This window comes from Salvelinus namaycush, unplaced genomic scaffold (assembly GCF_016432855.1).
Source record: "Salvelinus namaycush isolate Seneca unplaced genomic scaffold, SaNama_1.0 Scaffold14, whole genome shotgun sequence".
Taxonomy (NCBI): Eukaryota; Metazoa; Chordata; class Actinopteri; order Salmoniformes; family Salmonidae; genus Salvelinus; species Salvelinus namaycush.
Window position 1 is genome coordinate 623027 of NW_024058119.1, and position 16419 is coordinate 639445.

Genomic DNA, 16419 nt, shown 5'->3' on the forward strand with positions numbered 1-16419 from the left:
ATGTTGTTCAGTACTGTGGGAATTGTTTAAGGGACAATCTGCCATTGGTACATATGTTTTTGGGACTTCGATGTATTGAATTCTCATTCTCCATGTGGTCTACATTAAAGGTCACCTTATCTAATATAACAGGCTTTTAAAATCTACTTAAAATATCAAAGGGATGTTAAAGGCACCCATTTTGTGGAAATGAACCTATGCATTTGCAACACAAACAATATTTGACAAAATCATGATGAAAGTGGCCATTTTAGACCTATTCATGCCTCTTGATTGTAATAGACGGTCATAAGTTTACAATCTGTTTGCTGTTCTCATTCACACAGGAGAGAGACATGACTATTGTGGATCCTTTGGGGAGCCTCAACAACATCCTGATGCTGACGAGGCAGAGAAGAGTCTCTCCAGATCAGAACACCAGATGGTCCAGCTTGGTCTGGTCTAGCATACAGCTTGCTCCATCGGGGTCTGGGCTGGGTGTCTGTAAAGCACTTTATGACAACAGTGACATCAGCATCCATAATGATATATGTCTGTGTCCCCTCTTTATGATTACCAGGACAACGCTAGCCCTTCCACCCTCCCGGAGTCCCCATGTCGTGCCTCTCCCGGTAGCGCCTTACTGCTGGGTATGAAGAGGTTGTCTGTGCAGCTGGTGGACTGCAGGAAAACAACGGGGCCGAGTGGAACTGTGAGAGGAAGAGAAGAGAAGAAAGGATCAGATTTGACTCATCAAGGTAAGTGCTGTAGTTTAGTTTGAACAAATACAATAGATCTGGTATCTGTTACCAGGACAACCAGCAGAGTTGTGTTAGTTGACATGAAGATGGACTGGTATCTTTTACTAGTAGGGCTGTCACAGACTAATAAACATCTTGTTTGACTTAGTCACCTGTTCTTTCGACCAATCAATTGGTACACATTTTAAACGTGTATTTCTATATATACACTACCGTTGAAAAGTTTGGGGTCAATTAGAAATGTCCTTGTTTTTGAAAGAAAAGCACATTTTTTGTCCAATAAAATAACATCAAATTGATCAGAAATACAGTGTAAACATTGTTAATGTTGTAAATGACTGTTGTAGCTGGAAATGGCAGATTGTTTTATGGAATATCTACATAGGCGTACAGAGGCCCATTATCAGCAACCATCACTCTTGTGTTCCAATGGCACGTTTTGTTACCCAATACAAGTTTATACTTTTAAAAGGCTAATTGATCATTAGAAAACCCTTTTGCAATTATGTTAGCACAGCTGAAAACTGTTATGCTGATTAAAGAAGCAATAAAACTGGCCTTCTTTAGACTAGTTGAGTGTCTGGAGCATCAGCATTTGTGGGTTTGATTACAGGCTCAAAAATGGATCAATTAGCCTTTTAAAATGATAAACTTGTATTAGGTAACACAGCGTGCCATTGGAACACAGGAGTGATGGTTTCTGGGAATGGGCCTCTGTAGATAATCAGCCATTTCCAGCTACAATAGTCATTTACAACATTAACAATGTCTACACTGTGTTTATGATCAATTTTATGTTATTTTAAAATGGACAAAAAAATTGCTTTTCTTTCAAAAACAAGGACATTTCTAAGTGACCCCGAACTCTTGAATGGTATTGTATATCCTCACACCATCCATGTTGTAAACAGCGTTCTGCATGAATTCCGACTCAACTTGACACAAAACAATTTTATGAAATCTAATTTTGTTAGAAATCTAACTTTGTTTAACATGGTCAAGTTCGGTTTCTGTGCAATCTTCAGACACTCTAGAAGGCAACCAAACTTGTTTCATCATTCTACATTATGTATTGGCTATACAACACCTGAATTAGCCCATGAAGGGTCTTGGTCCAATGACCACCTATCGTTTTGAAACCTAGCTAGATAGCCAATGAGCTGGGCTTTCCAGCAGTATGTGAATGCCGTTTGTAGGACAAACAGCCATCATGCTAGAGCTGTGCACAACAGAGTTCATTCTCTGGTGAAAGGAAACAGGACGCACTGTAGTTTACGTTTCACAGCAGTTCCTTCTCTTCTACAAACTTCTCAAATCTGAAAAAGTTAAACATGGCCACTAAGAGTGGAAAAGCTAAATCTCAGTCCAAGTATAAACATTTTGATGATATTATTGCAGACATTGACCAGGAGAGTGACACAGAAGGAATGGATGAGGACTCTGTGAGTGACCACAGTTATGATTCCAGCGCGGAAGAAATGTTTTTGGAAGGAAAAGATCCACTTTTAGATCAGTAAGTAAAATAGGTTTTTGCTTCTCATGCTAATGCAGTTGTTTAAAAGGTCGCATATTCATTTGATATTTTTTATTTATTTATATATATTTATACACACAGTCGAAGTTTACATAAACTTAGGTTGGAGTCAGTATAACTCGTTTTTCAACCACTCCACAAATTTCTTGTTAACCTCACTAGGGTATGTGGGACGGTAGCGTCCCACCTCGTCAACAGCCCGTGAAACTGCCGGGTGCAAAACATAAATCCCATAATTTAAATTCCTCAAACATACAAGTATTTCACACTATTTTAAAGATACACCTGTTGTAAATCCAGCCAAAATGTCCGATTTCAAAAAGGTTTTACGACGAAAGCACACCAAACGATTATGTTAGGTTAGAGCCAAGTCAGAGAAAAATACAGCCATTTTTCCAGCCAAAGAGAGGAGTAACAAAAGCAGAAATAGAGGTAAAATGAATCACTAACCTTTGATGATCTTCATCAGATGACACGGCCACCACTATGAGCCGTTCTCCCCTGACCAGCCTTATTCACCATTGATAAACACACACTTCACCGTCGTGATTATGTTCCCTCTACTCTATATAATAGACATCTGTTTATTGTCGATACAGGGCTCATCTGTAGAAGTATTCTTACTGATTGTTTTTTTCTTACACAGTGCCAGGGACTCGGATGAACAATGGGAACCCACAATGTCAAGGTGTCCATCCCCCACTAATTCAGACGCTGAAGCTGGTTCATCCAGCCGGACCCCTGCTGTCTCCTGCTCCACACCTTCCCCCGCCCGGCCATCTAGAGGTGTGAAGAGGCCAGCCCAGAAGCGGAGGAGGGCCAGTGAACCAGCGGCAACTACCACCGAGGCAGAGGACCGTTGGCACACTGTGCTAGAAGATGATGTGGAGCCACTTCCACCAACATTTAGACCGAAAAGGCAGCCAGGACCTCAGCTGGACAAGACTGTAAAGTACAGCCCCCTTCATCTTTTCCAGATGTTTTTCTCCTTGTCAGTTCTTGATTCGCTGGTTTCTAACATCAACAAGTATGGGGCTAAGACACAAGCAGGCAAGAAAGAGGCATGGAACCCCATTTCCATCCAAGACCTGTACTGTTACATCTCACTGGTTATTTACATGGGGTTTGTGAAGTGTAAAAACCTCAAGGACTACTGGAGAACGTCAACACTCTACCAACTGCCTTTCCCCTCCACTGTCATGTCTTCTAAAAGGTTTCTGACTATCTCGCAGGCGCTTCATATCAGTGACCCACAAGTTGATGAGGACAATGACAAGAAGAGAGGCACAGCAAGCTTTGATAGGCTCTGCAAAATCAAACCTCTCTACCCCAGCATGGTTGAGGCTTGCAAGACCCATTTTCAACCCAACCAGAACCTGTCCATAGATGAGAGGATGGTAGCCTCAAAGGCTGGAATTGGCCTCAAACAATATATGAGTAACAAGCCAACAAAAGGGGGGTACAAACTGTTTGTTTTGGACGATTCTGTGTGTGCCTACACTTGGAATTTTTTTGTTTACGAGGGGAAATCCATCTCAGCCACCGGTAAGGGACTTAGTTATGATTCCGTTATGGAATTATTAGATTTTCAACTGCTGGGGACGGGCTACAAACTGTTTGTGGACAACTTCTACACAAGCCCTACCCTGTTCACAGACCTGAGGAAGCTGAATGTGTGGGCTTGTGGCACCATTCGTCCCAACAGAGTGGGTTTTCCCAAAACAAAAGTAAACGACATGCCTAAGCGGGCTGATAGGGGTACCATGCGATGGATTCGTAAAGATGACCTGCTCTTTGTAAAGTGGATGGATACCAGAGAGGTGGTCATGTGCTCCAGTATCCACAAATCGTACAGTGGCGATCACGTCGTCAGGCGTGTGAAGGACGCTAATGGGGAACAGACCACTAAAAATGTTCCCATTCCTGCTGCTGTGAAGGATTACAAGAAGAGCATGGGAGGTGTGGACCTGTCAGATGCTCTGATAGGCTACTACAATGTTCTCCACAAGACAACGAAATGGTACAGAACATTGTTTTATCATTTCATCGACATTGCTGTGGTGAATGCATTCGTCCTTCATAAGGAAATGGCTAAGAGCTGTGGACAGACCCCCATGACACAGCTAGCCTTCAGAAAGCTGCTCATCCAGGAGCTTGCTGGCTACGGCACAAAGTCCACTGCAGCACCTTCTGCCCCCTCTACCTCTGTCCCTTCTGCTCCTGCCACCAGTGGTGTTCACATGCCCGAATTCATAACTGCAGGCATGAATGTGCCTCGGGGCAAAAAGGCCACAACATGGAGGCGTCGTTGTGTTCTTTGTCACATGAAGTCCCCCATCACCTGCACGACTTGTTCGGTTTGCCTCTGCTTTACAGCAGAAAGAGACTGCTTTGGGACTTGGCATCAGCAGCACAATATTGTGTAGAGGACTGAGGATCTTCCAAATACTGTCATTCTAAAGTTGTTTTATTTTATTTTTTACTTTGTGTGGTTTGTGGTGTTGTTCAACAGTGATGTTGGATCCCTGGGCTGCTAACTTGGCCCTTAAATGTTTCACTTCTGTGTTTGGAGATATTGGATCAGCATTCTTGTCACATTTCCCGTTAGTACCTTTTATGTAGGGAAGCTAATGATCCATCATTTATGACATTCCTGGGAGTGTGTAGACTAAGCATTTTTGTATTTTCTATGTAGTTATTTTCTTGAAAAAAATCAATTTGGCCATTTGTGCAACTCGTGTGGGACACCTGGGTGACTTCATACTAAATGTCATGTAACTCGCTCATTCTTGACGTTATCAGTCTGACTTTGCACATGTACTGTTGCCCTGTTGTGGACAACATATAAATGACCCCCAGCGTCCTATATCAATGTATGTCCTTTCTTTTGCATTTCAAAGATTATCAAATAAAAATTTAAAACATGTTTTTATCTTTTACCAGCTGTGTTATATTCTCCTACATTAATTTCACATCTCCACAAACTTCAGTGTTCCCTTTCAAATAGTATAGAATATGCATATCCTTGCTTCAGGTCCTGAGCTACAGGCAGTTAGATTTGGGTAATTTTAGGTGGAAATTGAGATGAAGGGTCCTATCCGGACGAGGTTTTAACCTGACCCAACCATTCTCCTCCCTCTCCTGCTGGCTTTCGCAGATTGTGCCATTACTCTCCTGAAGTTGCCGCATTGACCAATCATGTCAATGAGAAGCTATACAGAGCTGTCCTCATTGGTACAACATTTGGGAGGCGCTTGGCGGTTCAGTACGGAGCTCCATTTGGCCTCTGGAGGCTGAGACTAAAATCCAATTTATGCTTTATCCAAAAATTTAGTATTTTTTAGGATTAGTCCCTACAACCGCCTTTCTTAAAGTATGGGTCAGCCTGTCAGTGTACATTTATAATTGTTCACAACACCACAAAAATTGCAAAACATTTCAAACCTGTTTTCACTGTCATTATGGGGTATTGTGTGTTGATTGATGAGGGGGGAAAAAACGATTTAATCCATTTTAGAATAAGGCTGTAAGGTGAAAGGTCAAGGGGTCTGAATACTGTATGTGCCAAGTTAAAATATTCCCAAGAGACATGTTCTAAACTCTGCTTCTGGCTCCTCAGCAACTTTGGCACAGAAGAGAAGAGGGGACTTCCGAGTGGACTTCTAGTCAGACTCAGGAGGCGGGCACACCATGTACAAAGAATAATAATGCAATTTAACCAGTGATGGATGGTGATAAATAATGACATCACCAGTAGTCATGTTAAAGTTTTCAATGTTTTATTGGTGGAGTTGATGTATTTGCATGTGGCTGTGCATTATATGATGCCTGAATAGGAAGCATAGTCTAATCGTGACTACTGGTTTTCTTAATAAATTATTGATCAAAACCTTCTTTGGGGTTAATTCCAAATATCTACTTGCATTGCTTGGTAGTGTATTCGCATAGTATGATACATAAATAATAACATTTAAGTAAAATAAAACAAACAGTATTATCCTGAATTCAGACGTGAATAACATTTTTGTTATCACATCAAAATCTTTCAGAATGTACCTGTTTTCATTATAGAACGTTGGCTAGTAAGCTGCCGATCTGTCTGAATCAGTAGCCTTGTGTCGAACGGTCCCGTCGACTAGATTATACGTCACGCAAGAAATAACTTGAAAGAATCATCTGCTGACTAGTTTGGGTGACGCAGTTTGGGAAAATGTTAATTACATTGTTTATTCTTGCTAACAACTTAATACAAAGTATTTTCAAAATAACCAGAGCTGTTTTTACTGCCCCACAGGAAGCATTTTGCCATGCTGTCATTGTAAATAGGAATTTGTTTCCGAGGCTGCTGTTCATGCTGGGAATGTTGATTGGCAATTCAGTTTGGTCAACTAAGAAAACTATCATTTCTATAGTAGATTTTGATCACACAATATACATTGGACATACTCAGAAGTAAATACCACACCTTTTCATTCCATGTCATTCATTTCACTACTTTCACAGGAAGTTATGCTACACTGCCTACAGGAAGTTATGCTACACTGCCTACAGGAAGTTATGCTACACTGCCTACAGGACGTTATGCTACACTACCTACAGGAAGTTATGCTACACTGCCTACAGGACGTTATGCTACACTGCCTACAGGAAGTTATGCTACACTGCCTACAGGAAGTTATGCTACACTGCCTACAGGAAGTTCTACTACACTGCCTACAGGAAGTTATGCTACACTACCTACAGGAAGTTATGCTTTCTTATATCTTCATTCCTACAGCCTTCATCACCGCCCCCGGAGTCTCTTCACTGTCTGATCTTCAGCCCCATGTTCACAGGAGAGCCCACCTGCACTCAGCTGGTCAGGTGTCTTAACAGGAAAAGGATATGACATCACACAGGGAGAAAGGCAGGAGCAGTGGTGCCCTGTATGTCCAAGGTGTCTCTGGGCCAGATGACTGTAAAATAACTTTGTGACCGCTGCTGAGGTAAAAAAAAAGGCCATACAAATTTGCTTGATTGATTGTATAAATAGAAGTCCTACTACCAGTCAGGTAGGAAGTAGCGGTGAAGTCCTATTACCAATCAGGTAGGAAGTAGCATTGAAGTCATATTACCTGTCAGGTAGGAAGCAGCAGTCCTACTACTACACAAAATGTCACCTGTCATTGGATTTAGGTTGCCAGTTTGGTGAAAAATAAAAAATACCTGCTGTTCATGGCTTTTTACAAATCCAATCAGTATTCCACATTAATCAAACATCATCACATGGATTTGTTTTGTTGAAAGGACGTGGAAACAACATTTATTCAACCAGTGGGAGGCTTGTAAATGACCCCAGGAAAGTAAAACAAAGAACTCTTCATTGAGACAATGATAAACAGCAATCCGTGGGAGAGTTGTGGTGGATATTATAAAATAAGGATCTGCTGGAGTCCAAGTCAAACCAAGATTCTTTATTTCTGAGCTCAGAGAGAATAACAGTTACACAGCGCAGTGTAGACAGTCTGAATTCCTGAAGCATTGGGTGATGAGCACATATCTTTATAGTTTCCTGTTCCTGGGGGGGACTTTATTCATACAAGGACACAGGTGCAGCTGGTTTGCAATGCAGGAAAATACTCCCAAGAACAGGAGATTATAATAGGACAGTTTCACAAGGTTAGTCTGTGGTGGTTAATTTCTGTATTACCAAATGAGGAGAGACAAACTTCACACACCAATCAGAGTTATACTTAAAAACTTCACACACCAATCAGAGTTATACTTAAACTACATCTTTAATAATAAGATCTTTGCAATGACTTTCAACAATTCACTATTTCTAATGAACTGTTGAGAGTGGCAACACAATGGCTACTGAGATCTTTTATAGCAAAGATCCACCCCCTAGTCGACATAAACCACAGATATTAGGAACAGTTCACAAAGTGAGACTTTATAATGAGAAAGGAGTATCCTGTAGCCAGATAGCATTCGCTATAATTTATCATTCAGTTTGGTCCCTAAGACGAGGTTCTAATCTCGTTCCTGGTACTTCATAGCACAAAAACACCAACTCATCCAATGGCATAACTCAATTGTCAACTCTAGATACTCCCATCTCAAGTAAAACCCCTTCTTGACCCCACTCCTGGACAAGCTCACTGAGGGGAGTGAGCCTCTAGGTCATACACTATCCCAGGATAAGTGCAACATCAGAGAGGACATACAATGGTTCCAGACACTGCCATACACCTCCCCCCAATGCCAAAGGAGGGAGTGACTTGCGCACAGACATTGTGGAAACCAGTAATTGGTTCCCCATTAATCACACCATCCCTTCACATAGTTTAACAGATACATTCACATATGAAGACAATGTTCCCTCCTGTCCTCTTCCCTTCCTGATATTCTGCATAGCACCAGGGACATGTGAAAGACAAGCCTGACCTCTCCCCTCTCTGGGCCCCAGGTGACTGAGCCCCAGCTGAGGGAAGAAGTGCAACTGCCAACACCAGAGTCCGAAGGGATACATTCTAATAACAAGTATATCACATCAGCATATTATGCAGATAAGACATCTTAATTGTCTATGTTACCCAACTAATTCTGATTCATCCGCCACAAGTCACATACTCAGATATGTGGACACATACAATTAACATTTTGCATTCCAGAGTCTGTGAACATTTTCATTTCATTAAATCATCAGTGGGCCAACATTTTAAATGTAAACAACGGAACAAATGCATCACATCCAAATATCACTTGATTATCTGTAGTGCTGGAGGAAAGACACCCAGATAAACACACACAGAGTTTAAAAAAGGACCATTTAAACACATGGAATAGGATCTACTCAATATTCAATTCATGTTTTCTAATAATAGCATAAAAATTGACCATTTAAAACAGAAGGAATCTGACCTACTCTATATTCAAACTGACAAACTCCATATTCAATTCATGTTTTCTAATAAAAACATACAAATATATGTTTTAGTATACTTTGTACAATTCAAGTTCATATGGTAAAAACAGGTAATCATTATCAGTCAACAATATAAGACAATGGGAGCACTGTGTATGTTCTCTGATGAATTTTAAGTCAATGTGACGTGAAATATCAATATACACGCTAAGAGAAGTAATTTCTCTCTCCTGTGTGTATTCTCTAATGACCTTTAAGTGACTGTGATGAGTAATATGTTTTCCCACAGTCTGAGCTTTTATAAGCCTTCTCCTTTGTGTGCTGTCTCATGTGTTCTTTCAGGCTTGCAAAACCTTTCCACACTGGGAGCAGTGGTAAGGATTCTCCCGCGTGTGTTCTCTCATGTCGTTGTAGGTCCCCTAACTGGTTAAAACACTTGCCACACTGGGAGCAGTGCTAAGGCTTCTACCCAATGTGTATTCTCTCATGTTTTTTCAGGTAGCCTTTCTGGTTAAAACTCTTTCCACACTGTGAGCATTGGTAAGGTTTCTCCCCTGTGTGTATTCTCTCATGTCGTTTAGGTCCCCTAACTGGTTAAAACACTTGCCACACTGGGAGCAGTGATAAGGCTTCTCCCCAATGTGTATTCTCTCATGTATTTTCAGGTAGCTTTTCTGGTTAAAACTCTTTCCACACTGTGAGCATTGATAAGGTTTCTCCCCTGTGTGTATTGTCTCATGTCGTTTTAGTTCCCCTAACTGGTTAAAACACTTTCCACACTGGGAGCAGTGATACGGCTTCTCCCCTGTGTGTATTCTCTCATGTCGTTTTAGGTCCCCTAACTGGCAAAAACACTTTCCACACTGGGAGCAGTGAAAAGGCTTCTCCCTTGAGTGTATTTTCTCGTGTTGGTTCAGGTGTCCTTTCCTTTTGAAACTCTTTCCACACTGGGAGCAATGGTAAGGCTTCTCCCCAGTGTGTATTCTCTCGTGTTGTTTAAGCTCCCCTAACTGGTTAAAACACTTTCCACACTGGGAGCAGTGAAAAGGCTTCTCCCTTGTGTGTATTTTCTCGTGTTGGTTCAGGTGTCCTTTCATTTTGAAACTCTTTCCACACTGGGAGCAATGGTAAGGCTTCTCCCCAGTGTGTATTCTCTCATGTTGTTTAAGCTCCCATAAGAAGTAACAACCCTTTCCACACTGGGAGCAGTGGTAAGGCTTCTCCGCTGTGTGTCTTCTCTCATGCCGTTTCAGGTCCCCAAACTGGTTAAAACACTTTCCACAGTGGGAACACTGTCTTGCTGGTTTGGACCTCCCTGGCTCTGGTTCCTCTGAGTCTGGTCTTTCTCCTGCCAAAGACAGTGTTTAAAAAAAATTGAGACCTGAATGAAACCTCCACATGATAAAACGGCCTTGCTTCGAGGGTAAATCCTAATCAGATCCCTCAATAACCTGAGGCCAGTTTTAACAATCTTGGTGTGATTTTAAAACAAATGTTGTAGAGCTTCCTGGTAATTACTGATAATATGTTTACATTACTTATTTTATTCATTCTGTTTTACAAGTCAGAACACAAAAAACGAAACAGTTCTAGGACACTGAAGACACAGACGTCGCTAGATTCCAATTGAGCAGGTGGTTCTAAATATATAACTTCCATAGCTGTATGATACAGAATGCGAACTACACACTTATTTTTTTTTTTTTTTTTTTTTAGGGGTGGATCAGCTTAATATTGCGGAAAGAATGTTGCTTCCAATGTAATTGTCTGCATCATTTCCAATCCCCCATATTTTTTGGGGTAAATATATATATCCATACACGCATGCATACATATATACATATATACATACACATACCTATATAGACATACATACTTTTTTAAAGAATATACCTTTATTATTATTCCCCGCAACCCTACCACCGCTCCCCCAATTGGAGTAAACTAATAAACACTTCTGCTTTTACCTTCAATTTATACATCTTATACCTATTTTACAGACACAGACTACTTTATAATAGTTCTCTCTTGTTTGTTCTTAGTCCTTCCTCTATTTCTGTTGTCCATCCAATTTTATTTCCACTTGTAACTGTGCTATTTCACAAAAGCTCCGCACCTATACACATTTCACAGATCCCGTATGCCCTACATTGTTTATCTTGTTATTAGTCCCACCCTTCAGTTCCACTCAACCCTTCCCATCTATCTTCCAACATCATCCATTTCGGATTTTTATTTGCCATATATTTTTCAACTGTGCTGTGATGCTTCACAAAAGATTTGAACCTTCCTATTCTCATAGCTTCTACAGATTGTAAATTAAAAATAAACATTTTTGCTAAAATAATTATTATATTATTGATTGACTATGGCTTTTCAAATCCCCCAGTATTGCCATCTGTAGCGTTAGTTCTAGGCAAATGTTGCAATTCTTCAGCCATTCCTGGACCTGTGACCAAAAACGAGCTACATATGGACAATACCAAAATAAATGATCTAATGACTCTGCCTCCTCACAACAGAATCTGCAGAGCTGGGAAGATTGTATACCCCATATATATAACATTCTATTAGTTGCAAGAATTTTGTACAGTAATTTAAATTGAAAAATTCGAAGTTTTGAATCCGGCGTTGTTTTGCGTATCAATTCATAAACCATGTGCCATGGAATGGGTACATCGAAAATCTCTTCCCAACTATTTTGCAATTTATATGGCACAGCTGTCAGTTTTTTGGTCCTTAAATGAAATTGGTATATGTTTTTATTTATCACACTTTTCTTTAACCATTTATGTTCTTTAATACAGGGCCGACATACAAGTTCCTTACTTTTTTCCCCTTCTACTTGCCTCTTCCATTTTTGTGGTAATGCTGCAATTAATTGGTTGTAATTTTGGGTAGAGCAGACATTTCCATATGTCTGTGTTAGCTGCATGTGTGACATAACTCCACCAGTCCTATTTATGATATCATTCACAAAAATTATACCTTTTTTAAACATTTCTTCGATAAATACAGTTTTTTTATCAATTACTATATTTGAATTTAACCACAATATTTGTTGTACTATTTGTTCCGTCCTTTCAGGTGGATTAAACTGAAATTGCAACCAACTTTCTAAGGCTTGTTTAAAAAATAAGGATATTTTGGAGATTATTTCCTTTTCAAACAACCGAAAGTGAGCAGGTGTAATCTGAATAAAGGGAAAAAGGCCCTTCTTGAACATAGGATGAGACATTCGTACCAATTTACTAGAGAACCAGTTTGGATTTAAGTATAACTTTTGTATGACTGATGCCTTTAGTGAGAGGTCTAATGCTTTAATATTTAATAATTTCTGCCCTCCGAATTCATATTCGTTATATAAATAGGCCCTTTTAATTTTATCTGGCTTGCCGTTCCAAATAAAATGGAATATTTTTTGTTCATATAATTTAAAAAGCAGGTCACTAGGTGTAGGCAAAACCATAAGCAAATAGGTAAACTGTGATATGACTAAAGAGTTAATCAGGGTGATTTTTCCACAAATAGACAAGTATTTTCCTTTCCATGGTAGCAAGATCTTATCTATTTTTGCTAACTTTCTATAAAAATTTATTGGAGTGAGATCATTTCTTTCTTTTGGGATTTTTATACCGAGTATGTCCACATCTCCGTCAGACCATTTAATTGGTAAACTACATGGCAATATAAAATGTGTATTTTTTAGTGATCCAATACGTAATATGGTACATTTATCATAATTTGGTTTTAATCCAGAGAGGATAGCAAAGGTATCTAGATCCTCTATGAGGCCGTGGAGAGACTCTAGTTGTGGTTTTAAAAGAAAACATGAATCATCAGCGTACAATGACACCTTAGTTTTTAAGCCACGGATTTCTAATCCATTAATATTAATGTTTGATCTAATTTTAACAGCTAACATTTCGATGGCAATAATAAATAGATATGCCGATAGTGGACAACCTTGTTTTACTCCTCTAGATAGTTTAAAATTTTCTGAGATGTAGCCATTATTTACTATTTTACACCTAGGGTTACTATACATAATTTTAACCCATTTTATAAGAGATTCCCCAAAATTGAAATATTCTAGGCATTTATATATAAACTCCAGTCGTACTTTATCAAAAGCCTTTTCAAAATCAGCTATGAAAACCAGACCTGGTGTCCCCGATATTTCATAGTGTTCTATTGTTTCCAGTACTTGCCTTATATTATCTCCAATGTATCGTCCATGTAAAAAACCTGTCTGATTAGGATGAATAATATCTGACAAAACTTTTTTTATTCTATGCGCCAAGCATTTTGCTAGGATTTTTGCATCACAACACTGTGTAAGAGGTCTCCAATTTTTTAATTGGACTGGATCTTTATATATACCACTTGGGTCCTGTTTCAGTAATAACGATATCAGACCTTCTTGTTGCGTGTCTGATAATCTACCATTTATATAGGAGTGGTTAAAACAAGCTAATAATGGTCCTTTGAGTATATCAAAAAAAGTTTTGTATACTTCCACTGGTATGCCATCCAGCCCTGGAGTTTTCCCATCCTTAAAGGCCCCAATTGCATCAAGCAGTTCCTCCTCTGTAATTTGGCCTTCACATGAGTCTTTCTGTACAGATGTTAATTTTACATTATTAATAGGAAAAAAATCCATACAATTAGTTTCAGTTAGTGGAGATGGAGGAGCCTGAAACGAAAACATATTCTTAAAGTACTTTACTTCCTCTTTCAAAATATCATTTGGTGAATCATGCGTGACTCCATCATTTGTAACAAGTTTTAATACATTTTTTTTGGTAGCATTTCTATATTGAAGATTGAAAAAGAATTTGGTGCATTTTTCCCCATATTCCATCCAGTTCGCTTTATTTTTATAATATATTACACTGGATCTTTCTTGAATAAGTTCCTCCATTTCTTTTTGTTTTTCCTCTAACTTATTCTGTGCCTCTATGGTACCGTTTTTATTGCTATCTAACTGTACTGTTAGTCCTTCAATTTCCTTTGTTAATATGGACTCTTTTGATCTAAATTCCCTTTGTTTTATAGATGAGTACTGAATTGCATGGCCTCTAAAGGCACACTTAAAAGTGTCCCATACAATAAGGGGATCTGCTGTACCTATGTTATGTCTGAAAAAGTCAGTTATAAAATCTTCTGTCCTAGTTCTAAACAATTTATCATCTAGTAGACTTTGATTAAATTTCCAATATCCTCGCCCACGTGGAAATTCTGTAAGAGAAATATATATGCCAATTATGTGATGATCCGACCGCATTCTGTCCCCTATCAACACTTTTTTAACTTTTGGTGCCAGAGAGAATGGTATAAGAAAGTAGTCAATACGACTAGCTTGATTCAGCCTCCGCCATGTATATCTCACTAAATCAGGGTATTTAAGTCTCCATATATCCACTAATTCCAATATATCCATGACATTCATGATTTCCTTAAGTGCCTGAGGGTGATAGTTTGTAGTGTGATTTCCTTTCCGGTCTATAGAGGTATTTAAGACCGTATTAAAATCTCCCACTATAATAATAGAGTCTAGTGTTGCTTGTAGAGTTGATAAATTCTTATATATATTTTCAAAGAAGCTTGGATCATCATTATTCGGACCGTATAGGTTAACAAGCCATATTTGTTTATTGTCCAATAACATATTTAAAATAATCCATCTACCTTGAGGATCTGTTTGGACAATTTGCACATTTGGATCAAAATTATTGTTAATTAAAACCATCACCCCTTTTGAATTTCTTTGCCCATGGGAGAAATATATTTTGCCCCCCCAGTTCTTTTTCCACAAAACTTCATCTAAAACTGTTGAATGGGTTTCCTGTAAACAATAGATATTATAATCCTTCTCTTTTAGCCAGGTAAATACTGATCGTCTTTTCTTATTATCTGCTAAGCCATTACAATTGTAACTGGCTATACTTATTTCACCACTTACCATAATGAGACACACTTTTCATTCTTTTAATCAGAATATATTTTTGTAAACGTACTATTAAAAAGTAACATAATGATTGAGTGTCTATATAGTTGTACCATGATATTTGCATTTCTACTAAGTAAACCTCCAATTGGTCCCTACTATTCCACCCGCTAAAAGGCCTCATCTCGAGATGGCTTGTCATCCCAATGCCCGGTAGACCACCCTCGACCCCCTGTATCCCATAGCCCTGAACCGACTGGGATCCATTCTTTGAAAAGAGCATACAGTGCCATTTACCGAATTGAAGAAGATCAATTACCATATGCATTTCCATTGCCCTCACCTCGATTTGTATTATATATATCTGTGGATCATCCTCTATTGTCCCTAACATCTTTTACTTCTTCCTTCGCAACAGTTGTGGGATACACACATACACCCACACACACTCAGCCCTTACCCCCACACAACCATAAGCTCACTTTCTCAACAATTGCACCATCCCAGAGCCCAACTCAAGATGGGTCATGATTTACAAATGCACTTGCAGTTGCAGCTGCATGAGAAGGCCTGCAAGACCGCACAAAAAATTAGCAAAAATTGAGAGATTTATTTACCATTGTCATATCCTAGATAATGGAGGTCAAATGTACACCTTATTCCTGAAACACCCACAATACGGCCACCCGTCATGACCATGTCCCCACGCATCTCCATGCAGTCCGACTTTGATTTTGTGCCGCCAGGGCCACAATAATATACCCCCTCTCTGAATGTCCGAGTGTGACCCCCTCCCCATGGGTTACTGCAGCTAGTGTTGCCAGCACTGCCACTGCCTGGGTGGGGGCACCCCACCGGAATCCCCACCGGCTAGGTACAAGGTCGTCAAGGTTCTCATTAGCAGCTTTGAGAATTTCCTTGTATATTATGCTCTCCCTTTATGGGGCTTTGGCTTTGCAGGACCAACCCTGCCAAGCAGGCTCAGAATCTTGAGGGGGCAGTGCTGCTCTTGGTCTCTGACCTCATTTTAGCTGCATACAGACCGCTTACAGCGGGCACATAAAACAGTTAGGGACTTCTCCTTAGTATCTGGGTCATTCAGGTGGGTGTCTAGGGTATAGTGCCATGGACCGTACCATTAAAATAGGATAATAAATAATTAGATATAATTTATAAAAAAATAAATAAAAAAATGTAGTTCTCCATGATAGGACAATAAATAAATAAGACGTATAATTCATTATAAAAGTATATCCATCATCTTAACAACATTGAAAGCCCTCTC